The sequence below is a fragment of the Macaca nemestrina genome, chromosome 13 (genome assembly GCF_043159975.1).
Source record: "Macaca nemestrina isolate mMacNem1 chromosome 13, mMacNem.hap1, whole genome shotgun sequence".
NCBI lineage: Eukaryota > Metazoa > Chordata > Mammalia > Primates > Cercopithecidae > Macaca > Macaca nemestrina.
This window is the reverse complement of record NC_092137.1, coordinates 103024507-103038207: the sequence shown is the minus strand read 5'-3', so window position 1 is coordinate 103038207 and position 13701 is coordinate 103024507. Positions and strand designations below refer to the sequence as shown.

Sequence of the window (13701 nt, the reverse complement as noted above, 5' to 3'; positions counted from 1 at the left end):
ATGTTCGCCAGGCCGTTCTGGAACTCCTGACCTCAGATGATCCACCTGCCTCAGCCTCCCAAAGTGCTGAGATTACAGGCAAGAGTCACCATGCCCGGCCTGCTCTCTATCCCTTTTCGCATTTGTTCAGGTATCATTCCCTTCTTCCTGAAGTAAATCTTATAGCTATACTTTTTTCCCTGTCTTTTTTTTTTTTTTTTTTTTTTTTTGGTGACAGAGTCTCGCTCTGTTGCCAGGCTGGAGTGCAGTGGCACAATCTCGGCTCACTGCAACATCCTCCTGCCGGGTTCAAGCGATTCTCCTGCCGCAGCCTCCCGAGTAGATGGGACTACAGGCACATGCCACCATGCCCAGCTAATTTTTGTATTTTTAGTAGAGACAGAGTTTCACCATGTTGGCCAGGATGGTATCGATTTCTTGACCTCATGATCCGCCCACCTCAGCCTCCCAAAGTGCTGGAATTACAGGTGTGAGCCACCGAGCCTGGCCTTTTCTCTTTTAGTTTTTTTTTTTTTTTTTTTTAAATAGAGATGGGATCTCACTATGTTACCACGGCTGGTTTTCAACTCCCGGCCTCACATAATACTCCTGCCTCAGCCTCTCAAAGTGCTGGATCACAGGCATGAGTCACTTCTCCTGGCCATATAGCTGTATTAAAAAAAGAAAAAAAAAACAACTTTGTTCTTGATTTTGAAAAACGTGCCTCAGGTTTTTCTTCTTCTTCTTCTTTTTTTTTTTTTTTTTTGAGACAGAGTCTTGCTTTGTCGCCCAGGCTGCAGTGCAGTGGCGCGATCTCGGCTTACTGCAAGCTCCACCTCCTGGGTTTATGCCATTCTCCTGCCTCAACCTCCCAAGTAGCTGGGACCACAGGCGCCTGCCACCATGCCCGGCTAATTTTTTGTGTTTTTAGTAGAGATGGAGTTTCACCGTGTTAGCCAGGATGGTCTCTCGATCTCCTGACCTCGTGATCCGCCCTCCTAGGCCTCCCAAAGTGCTGGGATTACAGGCGTGAGCCACCGCGCTCAGCCTCTTCTTTTTTTTAATAACGGTTCTTTTGGTGAAGTTCTCTTGGCCATAAATTCCCTAAGATTTTATTAGCATAGAAATGCTTAATTTTGCCCTTATACTGAAAGACGGTAAATTTTCAGGACACAGAAATCTAGGTTGACTTTTATTTCTTTCAATCATTTGGAGATGTGATTCCATATCTTCTGGCCTTTGTTATCAGCTGTCTGAATAACTCTCATCTCTTTGAGAGGAATGGGCTTCTCTTTGTGGCTGCTTTGAAGATGTTATCTTTGCCTTTGGTATTCTAAGGTTTCACTAAAATATATATAGATGTGAGGTTTTTTTTGTTTACCTTGCTTGGTATATGTTGTCCTCCTTTGCGGACTCATGCCTTTTAACTGCTCTAAAAACTTCTTAGTCCTAATTTATTTACATATTACCTCTCCTCCATTCACCGCTTCTGAGACTATGATTACATGTATGTTACATTTCTCATTCCATATATTTAACCATTCTATCATGTTTCAAATCCTTGTCTCTCTGAGCTACATGACCCATAATATTTTTATCTCCACCTTCCAAGTCACTATTTCTCTCTTCTTTTATCCCTGGACTCTAACTTATCTTCCCTTGATTTTTAAATTTCAGCAATACCATTTTTAATTTCAAAAACTTCTATTTGTTTCTTTTTCAACTTGGCATTGGCATCTTGGATAGTCTCTTATTGTTCACTTAGCTTTACAATTCCATTTTTTATTTTATAAACATTTTGTACATATTTTATACTCTACATCTGATAATTCCAGTATTTGAAGTCTTTAGAAGTCTAAATCTATTGATGATTTCAGCTGTTTATTTATTTATTTATTTATTTTTGAGATGGAGTTTTGCTCTTGTTGCCCAGGCTGGAGTGCAGTGACGTGAACTTGGCTCACCACAACCTCTGCCTCCCAGGTCCAAGCAATTCTGCCTCAGCTTCCCGAGTAGCTGGGATTACAGGCAGGTACCACCATGGCTGGCTAATTTTTTTTGTATTTTTAGTAGAGACGGGGTTTCTCCATCTTGGTCAGGCTGGTCTTGAACTCCTGATCTCAGGTGATCCGCCCACCTCGGCCTCCCAAAGTGTTGGGATTACAGGCATGAGCCACCGCGCCCGGCCAATTTCAGCTTACAGTGATTTATTATAACTTGTCTTTTTATGTGTCAATTTCCTTTATTGTGAATTCATATTTGGTTGATCTAAATCTGTGAGAATCCTGGCTTTCCTCCAAAGAGAATTTATGTGTGCTTCTACTGTCAGCTGGGGGTGCTATCAAGATGTGAGAATGATGGTCCTTTCTGAGGATCTCGGGTTACTGCAGGAACCCTGCATCCAGTATTCCCAGTCTGCTGTTGGCTTATGGTTAAGCGCCTTCATAATATGCAATACCAATTGCAGTGTTTGTCCTCTGGTCAAATTCAAGCTTACTTACTACCCCGTAATCTGGTTTAAACTCATATTTTTGTTTGTTTGTTTGTTTTGGGGAGGTTACTTTTTTCCCCAACACACGATATAGGTCAACGTTTGTTTTTAACTATCTATTTTGAAATAATTTCATGTGTATAAAAAACTTGCGTGGAATAGTACAAAGGTTCCTGTATATTCACCCAGATTTCCCATTAACATTTAACCTCTCTCTCTCCCCGAATCATTTCAGATAACTGCAGATATGACACTTCATTACCTGTAAATACTTCAGTATGTCTGTTTTCCTCAAAGAAAGATACTCTGCTACATAATCACAATACGACTACCAAAACCAGGAAATTCATAACGATAAGTACTACAACTAATCCACAGACCCTTTTCAAATTTTACTAGTTCTCTCTCTCTCTTTTTTTTTTCTCTTTTCGAGGCAGGGTTTTGCTCTGTCACCCAGGCTGGAGTGCAGTGTTGCAATCTAGGCTCACTACAGCCTCGACCTCCCAGGCTCAAGCAATCCTCCCACCTCAGCCCCCCGAGTAACTGGGACTACCGGTACACGCCAACATGCCCCAGTAATTTTTGTAGAGATGGGGTTTCACCATGTTACGCAGGCTGGTCTCAAACTCCTGAACTCAAGGAGCTTGAAGCTCAAGGCGCCCACCTACTTCAGCCTCACAAGGTGGTAGGATTACAGGCATGAGCCACTGTGCCCCACTGCTAATTCTCTTAATAATGTCCTTTATAACCGCCATTTTCTTTCTGGTCTAGGATCCAACCTAGGATCACACATAATATTTCATTGTCACATCTCTTAAGTCTTCATCATTTTGGGGCCATTCTTCAGTTTCCATGTCTTTCATGAGTGACATTTTTGAGGAGAGCAGGTCAGTTCTTTTGCAGAATGTGTTTCAATTTTGATTTGTTTCATATTTTTCTCATGAACAGATTCAGGTTACGTATTTTTGGCAGGAACAGCACAGAAGTAATTCTGTTCTTATTGCATCGTATTAGAAGACGTGATATCAACTTGTCCTGTTATTGGTGGATTTTATCACTTAATTAAGATGATAGTATGGGCCAGATTTCTTTCCAATATGTTGAAGCCCTAACCCTCACTGTGTTGGAATTTGGAAATGGAGGCTTTGGGAGATAATTAATCATAGATGAGATCATGAGGATGGGGACCTCATGACAGGATTAGTGTTCTTATAAAAAGAGACACTCTTGCTCTTTCTATCTCTCTCTGTGGTCTGAGGATGCAGCCAGATGTCAGCTATCTGCAAGCCAGGAAAAGGGCCCTCACTAGAACCCAACCATACGGCACCCTGGTCTTAGACTTCCAACCTCCAGAACTTGGCCAGGTGCCGTGGCTCATGCCTGCAATCCCAGCACTTTGGGAGGCTGAGGTGGGCTGATCATCTGAAGTCAGGAGTTCAAGACCAACCTGGCCAACATGGTGAAACTCCATCTCTAAAAAATACGAAAATTAGCCTGGCATGGTGGCAGTACCTGTAGTCCCAGCTACTCCAGAGGCTGAGGCAGGAGAATCGCTTGAACCCAGGAGGCGGAGGTTGCAGTGAGCTGAGATTGTGCCACTGCACTACAGCCTGGGTGACAGAGAGATACTCCATCTCAAAAAAAAAACCATAACAACAACAACAACAACAAAAAACTCCAGAGCTATAAGAAAATCTTTATCTCCCTGCCTCTCCTACTCCTCTCCATCTTTCTCATTCTCCATTTGCTCGTTTTCTCTTCATCCGTTCCTCTCTTCCTTCCTTTCTTCTTTGAGACCTCAGAATGGACAAGGGGCTGTCTTAGCTCCCAATTCAGTTTGAATCATTATTGTGTCTTTAATATGAGCAATCCTTCCTTATTCTAAATCAGCAGAGCCCAGTGCTTTTGGAATGGGAAGCAAACATTGTTAAGTCCCTCATTTGGTATAATTATGAGAGGTATGATCCCCAAGCTCCACTCCTTGGTTCCCTGGTCATTTTATTTTTGCTCTGTGAGAAAGAGCGCCATTACTTTGCTGGTTCAGGGCATCTTGTAGGATAATATTCCAACCTTCAAGATATTGACTCCAGGTTAATTTCTTTTTTCTTTTTCATTTCTTTTCTTTTTTAAACATACTTCCATTCTACACCAGCAGGTTAGTTTTTTAAACTGAGTTTTGAATATCGTTCTGCAAGAGCAGCTCTTTCTGACTGATGGGGAACATGGGAGGACCAATAAGTCCTTTGGGTGTCATCTCATTTGTTTCCTTTGTTTATTATGAAGTGAATTTCTTTGTGGCAGGGAATGTTGTATGTTGTATGGTTTACTGTCACAGTGTGTGATATTCATTCAGTAAAGTACATAGGTGGTATTCCTGGTACAGCATGAAACGCAGAACACAAGTCGAAATCTAGGCTGGGCGTGGTGGCTCACATCTGTAATCCCAGCCCTTTGGGAGGCTGAGGCGGGCAGATCACCTGAGGTTAGGAGTCCAAGACCAGCCTGGCCAACATGGTGAAACGCCGTCTCTACTAAAAACACAAAAATTAGCCAGGCATGGTGGTGGATGTCTGCAATCCCGGCTACTCAGCAGGCTGAGACAGGAGAATTGCTTGAACCAGGGAGGCAGAGGTTGCAGTAAGCTGAGATCATGCCACTGCACTCCAGCCTGGGCGACGGAGTGAGACTCTGTCTCAAACAAACAAACAAACAAACAAAAATCCCTATTAAAAAGAAATCCAAATCTAGAAAAAGTTATTTCTGCAAAGGCAAATGTATCCTTCCCCTATTATGGAAAAGATACCATGTGACCAACTACAAACCAAGTGCCCTTGAAGTATCATGGTATCATATTGAAGATTCAGGGTTGTCAATACCAATGGAAAATTTGGTGCTTAGTGGCTGTAGTCAGACCAGCTTGGTGATGGTGGTCTTCTCTTGAGAATATAAACTCCACCGGGCGCGGTGGCTCAAGCCTGTAATCCCAGCACTTTGGGAGGCCGAGACGGGCGGATCACGAGGTCAGGAGATCGAGACCATCCTGGTTAACACGGTGAAACCCCGTCTCTACCAAAAAAATACAAAAACCTAGCCGGGCAAGGTGGCGGGTGCCTGTAGTCCCAGCTACTTGGGAGGCTGAGGCAGGAGAATGGCGTAAACCCGGCAGACGGAGCTTGCAGTGAGCTGAGATCCGGCCACTGCACTCCAGCCTGGGCGACAGAGCGAGACTCCGCCTCAAAAAAAAAAAAAGAGAATATAAACTCCACGAATAAAGATGTTGTCTGATCTGTTTACTCAGTGTACTTAGTGTAGATCTGTGTTTGGTATGTAGAGAGTGCCTAAAAAGCATTTACAGACTGAATATATGATTGACCATTAACTGCTCCTCAGGAATCAGTAAGATTTTCATGTTGGACTTTCTCTTCTACAATGAGATCTATTGCTTGAAGTTTTATCTTCTAGGAGAATTTCCTCTCTTTATTGTCTTTCAGGGCTGCTTCTATGTGAAGTAAGGCTGAAGTCAGACACTCTTGGTTGATGCTGGAATACTGTGCACAGGTAGCTATAAATGGGAGGTAAGTCAGATATCTATAAATCGGAGCTAAGTTGTTTTTTTTTAAATCATAAATCAACATCCTTTACAGCCAACTTTTTGCAGTCACAGGTGTGTGCTCCCACCTATGTCGTGGGAAAACTGCTTCACAATAAGCCTACTACACAAGGCTTACTTTTTTCTTTCACTTCAATTTGATGAAATGTTGCTGCTGAGTTAGATGAGGTATATCTAATAGTGCCTAATACCCATGACAGGTAGCTCAGGTCCCATGGTCAATGGATACCTCACAAGTGGGCATTTAGTGTCTGTCAGATTTCATACTTAAGGTAAGAATTGCGGCTGGGCACAGTGGCTAACGCCTGTAATCCCAACACTTTGGGAGGCCGAGGCGGGGGGATAACCTGAGGTCAGGAGTTCAAGACCAGCCTGGCCAACATGGCGAAACCCCATCTCTACTAAAAATACAAAAATTAGCCGGGCATGGAGGTACATGCCTGTAATCCCAGCTACTTGGGAGGCTGAGGCAGGAGAATCACTTGAGCCCAGGAGGTGGAGGTTGCAGTGAGCTATCACACCACTGCACTCTAGCCTGGGCCACAGAACAAGACTCTGTCTCAAAAAGAAAAAAAGAATTGCGTCTTAAAAGGAGAAGAATTATATACTGAAAGAGGCATACTTTCATTCTAAAATTCTAGCAACATCCACAATTATTCTGCTAAAGCTTGTCACAGACTCCATAAGGCCTTCTTATCGGCTTTAGACACGTGAAGCAGGAAGTATGTATTGAGACAGGGCGGCAGAGCTACTTATTTTACAATTTGGGGTAAGCTAGAAAGTTTCCTTTTTCTCTGGACTTCACTCAAGGATGTCAGATTATAGATTTGTCCTTGGGGCAAGACAAACAAAGAACTACAGTAATCTCCCCTTATCTACAGGGGATATGTTCCAAGACCCCCAGTGGATCCCTAAAACCGCAGATAGTTCTGAATCCTATATATACTGTGTTTTTTCTTTTCTTTTCTTGTTTTGAGACGGAGTCTCACTCAGTCGCCCAGGCTGGAGTGCAGTGGCGTGATCTCAGCTCACCGCAACCACCATCTCCTGCATTCAAGCGATTCTCCCATCTCAGCCTCCCGAGTAGCTGGGATTACAGACACCTGCCACCACCCCTGGCTATTTTTTTGTATTTTTAGTAGAGACAGGGTTTCACTATGTTGGCCAGGCTGATCTCGAACTCCTGACCACAAGTCATCTGACCGCCTTGGCCTCCCAAAGTGTTGGGATTACAGGCATGATCCACCATGCCCAGCGCGTACTCACCTATTTTTAAAAACATTATTTATTTATTTATTTATTTATTCATTTTAGAAACAAGATCTCAAATATGTTGTCCAGGCCGGTCTTTTTTTTTTTTTTTTTTTTTTTTGAGATGGAATTTCACTCTGTCGCCCAGGCTAGAGTGCAGTGGCACGATCTTGGCTCACTGAAACCTCCACTTTCCAGATTCAAGTGATTCTCCTGCCTCAGCCTCCTGCCCGAACTCCTGACCTCAGGTGATTTGCCCGCCTGCGCGGGCAAAGTGCTGGGATTACAGGCATGAGCCATCACACTGGCCAAGGTTTATCTTGAACTCCTGGCCTCAAGCAATCCTTCTGCCTCCACCTCCCGAGTACCTAGGATTATAGGTGGGAGCCCTGCAGCCAGTTTGCACTCAACTAGTTTTGGACCTCAATTGACCTGAAGTAACTGAAACCATGGGAAGTGAAACCACAGATGGGGGATTACTGCCTGTGTTGACCCATCAAGCACTGTACCTCTTTCTTCATTGGAGGGGGTGCAGATTGTTGGAATTTGTCATATTAGAGAGCATATTTTGTCAAACTTCAGATTATGTGATTTACAGAAACTTCACTAGGTAAACAGTCCTGTAAGTTTTGAAGATTTATTTTCTGTTTTCTTGTATTCTGTTTTATAAAGACATGTATGGATATCTAATTCTTGCTCTCCGTTATTATTGTGTCACTATTGGAGAGAACTAGTAATGATCTGTGGGGTAATAAATGGCGAAGTTATCAGCAGAGAAAACCTGTGACATGCACTTGGAGATTTAGCATACCCTCCAGGCAGGGCAGTAAAGGTCTATAGCTAGTCCTACCTGATGAAAGCAAACTACCTCCAATTTCCTCTGTTTAGTAAATTAAGAAAAATACAGCATTGTCACATAAATACTTCCATATCAGATACTGAAGGCTATTTTGATTTTCTCCAATAGGAAGACCACATCTAGAATGGGAATTGCTACTAGTTATTACCAGATTAAGTCTATAACATACTATTATGATTCAAGCTCTTCACTGTTTTATACTTGCTTAACTGAAAAGCTAAATGTGGATATGAAAGGAATCTTGCATCCATCTTGCATCTTTTATATGCCAAATGTTTCTGATATCTTAATATTATTTAGCGTGGGCTAAAGTTGGATCCAGGGTTGCATGAGTCTACTTAGTAAATTATTACAGCCTCAGCCAGGCATGGCGGCTCATGCCTGTAATCCCAGCCCTTTGGGAGGCCAAGGCGGACAGATGATCTGAGGTCAGGAGTTCAGGACCAGCCTGGCCAACATGGTGAAACCCCATCTCTACTAAAACTACAAAAATTAGCCAGGCATGGTGGTGGGCATGGTGGCGGGCGCCTGTAGTCCCAGCTACTTGGGAGGCTGAGGCAGGAGAATTGCTTGAACCCCGAGGTTGTAGTGAGCCAATATCACGTCCATTGCACCCCAGGCTGGGTGACAGAGCGAGACTCCATCTCAAAAATACAAAAACAAAACAAAACAAAAAAACACGGACACTGATGAGGCAGGAGTTCTGAAAGATCTATATACATAGAAGAAATTCAAATGGTGGTCAAAAATGCATACCTGAGAAAGGTAGTAGACCAAGACAATTATATGAGTAAGCTCTACAATGCTTTGAAGACCATATTATCCCAATGTTTTCTTTAAACGTGTACAAGTGTGATAATTTATTAATATTTTCTATGGAGCTAGCAAAATATTGACTCCTCTCATACTGGATAGCTATATAACTGAAAAACTATAGATAAATTTCACTTACAAATACATGTCAATGTAGACAAAAGTCTGTTGGGAGACATTCTGTGGGTCTCTTGTGTTTCTGCATGTCTTACAAATAGAGGTACTAACTACTCTTTGTTCCAGACTATATTTTCTTTTCTTTCTTTCTTTTCTTTTTTTTTGAGACAAAGTCTCGCTCTTGTCCTCCATGATGGAGTGTGATGGTGCGATCTCAGTTCACTGCAACCTCCGCCTCCTGGGTTCAAGGGATTCTCCTGCCTCAGCCTCCTGAGCAGCTGGGATTACAGGCACCCACCACCTTACCTGGCTAATTTTTGTATTTTTTTTAGTAGAGATGGGGTTTCACCATGTTGGGCAGGCTGGTCTCAAACTCCTGACCTCAGGTGATCCACCCACCTCGGCCTCCCAAAGTGCTGGGATTACAGGCGTGAGCCACCGCGCCCAGCCCCAGACTATATTTTCGAGGATGTTTGTACAATCAACAACTTCGGAAGATAGTGATAGAACCTCTATCCTGAGCAGAACACAGGTTTGCTTACTGTCTAGTGTGATACAAATAATGTTTCCCTCTAGTAGCTTTGTTAACTTCTCTTTATAAAAAATTCAGTCTCCCTAGGCCGGGCGCGGTGGCTCAAGCCTGTAATGCCAGCACTTTGGGAGGCCGAGACGGGCGGATCATGAGGTCAGGAGATCGAGACCATCCTGGCTAACAAGGTGAAACCCCATCTCTACTAAAAATACAAAAAATTAGCCGGGCATGGTGGCAGGCGCCTGTAGTCCCAGCTACACGGGAGGCTGAGCCAGGAGAATGGCGTGAACCGGGGAGCTGGAGCTTGCAGTGAGCTGAGATCGCGCCACTGCACTCCAGCCTGGGCCACAGAGCCAGACTCGGTCTCAAAAAAAAAAAAAAAAAAATTCAGTCTCCCTAAGCTTGGAGTTGCTGAGCTATGGCACAAGCCTGCTGTGTGTACAGCATCCATTCCAGCCCCTTCACTTCGTTCCTGTGGTACTTGTGGGGCAAGGGAATCCAGGGGAACATGATGTTTACACCGCTTGCTATGCTGTGAGTAATGAAGTCCTTTGCCTCTGACCCAGGAGTCTCGTATTTTGTCAATATGCATGACACTATAGCAGGCTAACTTGTTAGCTTGCAAGCAGGTTAAAAAATCTCTGACCCTTCATGGTTCTCAACAGTTTTAAATTATTATCAGGTTGAATTTAGTAATGTATCAAAAGATCACATATCATGGCAAAATAGAGTTGATTCTAGTTATTAAAGGATGATTCAACATCAGAAAATCTGTTAATGTAATTGACTATATAGTAAGAGAATAAGGAAACAAAGCATAAAGCATAGGCTGAAAAACTGTGTCTGAGGCATTCTAAGAATTTTTCTCTTTCATGGGTAAGCTTTTTTTTTGTTTGCTTATTTGTTTGTTTTGAGATGGAGTTGCCCAGGCTGGAGTGCAGTGGCACAATTTTGGCTCACTGCAACCTCTCCCTCCCAGGTTCAAGCAATTCTTCTCAAGCGATTCTCCTGCTTCAGCCTCCAAAGTAGCTGAGATTACCAGTGTGCACTCCTACGCCTGGCTAATTTTTGTATTTTTAATAGAGACAGGGTTTCACCATTGTGGCCAAGCTGGCCTCAAACTCCTGACCTCAAATGATCCACCTCCCTCACCCTCCCAAAGTACTGGGATTACAGGCGTGAGCCACTGCACCTGGCCCATGGGTGAGCTTTTTATACCCACATTGATTGTCCCAACACATGATCTAACTTCTGTCAGCTTACTATTTTTCTTCCTCTTTGCTGTTCTGCTCTGTTTCATGTTTACAGTTTACTATAGGGAGTGTATTTTCTTTTCTGTTTCTCTGCTTATTGATCCCAATGCAGCTCTGTCACTCAATGGTTGCAAATCCTTCTTGAACTCTAGGCATCATGTTCATCTTCTGAAAAATGAAAAGCATATTTATTTGCTATCTCATGGGGACGCACCTTTGCATCCTAACAACAATTTAGGAACACTTACTAGGTTAAACTATCTCTTGAATTCAATTTGTTCAGTGTTCAAGGGAGAAAGGACCCTTTTCCCTCTGGGCTTTTGCCTGTCCTCTGCTAACTGTTGATAATTGGTTCCTGTCAGAATAATGAACTCCTACCTCTGATTGCCTGCCGGGCTTTTGCAAGGAAAAAGGACTGCGAAAGAAATTCGGCTTGTTTTTGAGGCTCTAAACATTTCCTACTACTGGAACAACTAACCAACAACCAGCCAGCCAACCAAACAAACAAAATCCCCTAACTCCTGGCAAAACCTTGCAGAGAAAGGCTCAGGTCTGGTCAGACCAGTACCAGTGCCTGCATTTAGCTGCTTCTCTGTAAGGCTCACGCCTTCGGTCTACACTTCAGTTCAGTTTAATAAGAGGAGGGCCTGCCTTGACCTTCATTTCTGCCTGCCTCGACCCTCTTTTGGTATGGACCTGAGGCATAAGTACCTTCGCCTGCAAAGAGAGAGGGAGTGTAGCGTGAGCTCCACCCCACGGCACAGGAATTTGTACATATTCTGGCAGCAGCCCCCAGTAAATCTGCATCCTCCTTGGTCAAGGAAGGCCCTATTTCTAGTGCATTTTGGGCCTTGCCTTTTTGCTTGTCCCCTCTCCAGGACTGAGCTATAGGCTGTCATGGGCCCTTTTGTTTGCATCTGTACTAGAATTTTCCTCTCACTGTTGGGCTCACCCCAAGACAAGTCAAAAACAAGGCAAAACCCATCTCTTCCTTTCCTGGTATTGACTTTTTGGCTTGGGGAGGTACCTGGAAGGCCGGTGCTCACCCACACCCGGCAGGTTTGAAATTTCTGCTCTAAGGCACTGGGCACAATCCCCAGGACTCCACTGGAATTACAAAAGATTTGCAAAGCTCTCTGCAGGAAACTCCTTTTTCTGACATTCAAGGTGTGTTTTCTGGTCTTTCATTTGAGAGACTGCCAAAGCAGATAAAAATCTATTCCCAAAGTACCCTAAAGCAGTCTTTCATTCCACCCACAGGAAATCCCTGATAAAGAGGGCAGGGGGCTTTCTTTCCTCAACCTTCTTGGTCAGGAGAAAGCAACTCTTGAGGCCAGAATTAGCCTCTGCAAGCCTGTTTCTGGGCAAACATATCCGCACCCTCTGCAAAATGCAGCTGGAAGTAGAGCAACGAGCGCCCTGTTGAGAGCTGGGGTTGGAAAATCATTTCAAGATCCGGATTTTAAAGCTTCTTTACAAGCGACTCTTAAGTGTACATTCTTTCTTCTTTTTTTGTTTATTTAAAAAAAAATCAGTCAGTTTTACATGCCGTAAAAATTCAACCAACTAATTTAAGTATGTATTCTGTTACCTTTTATCCATGCTTTGGAACAGGCATCGTTGAATGGAAGAGGAATCCTATTAAAAGGGTTCAAGTTGTTCTGGAACAGGGTAGCTGATTGTCAGAGCCTGACAGGTGACACAGAGAGAACATCTTGGCCTGGCGCAGTGGCTCACGCCTGTAATCCTAGTACTTTGGGAGGCCGAGGTGGGCAAATCACCCGAGGTCAGGAGTTCAAGACCAGCCTGGCCAGCATAGTGAAACCCTGTCTCCACTAAAAATACAAAAATTAGCCAGGCATAGTGGCGCATGCCTGTAGTCCTGGTTACTTGGGAGGCTGAGACATGAGAATCGCTTGAACCTGGGAGGTGGAGGCTGCAATGAGCTGAAATCACTCCACTGCACTCCAGCCTGGGCAATAGAGTGAGATTCAGTCTCAAAAAAAGAAAAAAAAAAAAGTCAAAACATCTAGAAGACAGGATCTAGGCCCTAGCAAGTTGGAAAACAGACCACTGCACAAACTTGGGGAAACTCCATCTTCTCCAACTTAATGGGATTCCTCCAGAAGAGATTTAAGAAGGCAGGGTAGGTCTAGATCAGGAGTTAGTAAACCACAGTGCTTGGACCAGATCCAGGGAATCCACTGCCTACTTTTGCACAGCCTGAGTTAATGATTTTTACATTGTCAAATGGTTGGAAGAAATCAGATGAGTACTCTTTATTGACATATAAAAATTATATAAAATTTTGTACTCCCTTCGGCAGCACATATACTAAAATTGGAATGATACGGAGAAGTTTAGCATGGCCCCTGCGCAAGCATGACATGCAAATTCGTGAAGCAGTCCATATTTTTTATTTTTTGAGATGGAGTCTCACTCTGTTGCCCAGGCTGGAGTGCAGTGGCATGATTTTGGCTCACTTCAACCTCTGCTTCCTGGATTCAACTGATTCTCCTGCCTCAGCCTCCCCAGTAGCTGGGATTACAGGTGTGCACCACCATGCCTGGATAATTTTTTCATATTTTTAGTGGAGACAGGGTTTCACCATATTGGCCAGCCTGGTTTCAAACTCCTGACCTCAAGTGATCCCTCTGTCTCGGCCTTCCAAAGTGCTATGATTACAGGTGTGAGCCACCATGCCCAGCCACATTTTTTTTTAATTAAGGAAAAGAAAATTATGGCCCGGTGCCTTGGCTCACGCCTGTAATCCCAGCACTTTGGGAGGCCGAGGTG

General features: G+C 43.7%; 1 non-coding gene across 1 annotated transcript; it reads left to right on the top strand.

Annotated features, from left to right (window-relative positions):
* Positions 1–13215: 13215 nt before the first annotated feature.
* On the top strand, positions 13216–13322 carry LOC139358044 (U6 spliceosomal RNA). The gene has a single exon (XR_011612259.1). It is a non-coding gene; the product is annotated as a U6 spliceosomal RNA (small nuclear RNA).
* Positions 13323–13701: the final 379 nt, after the last annotated feature.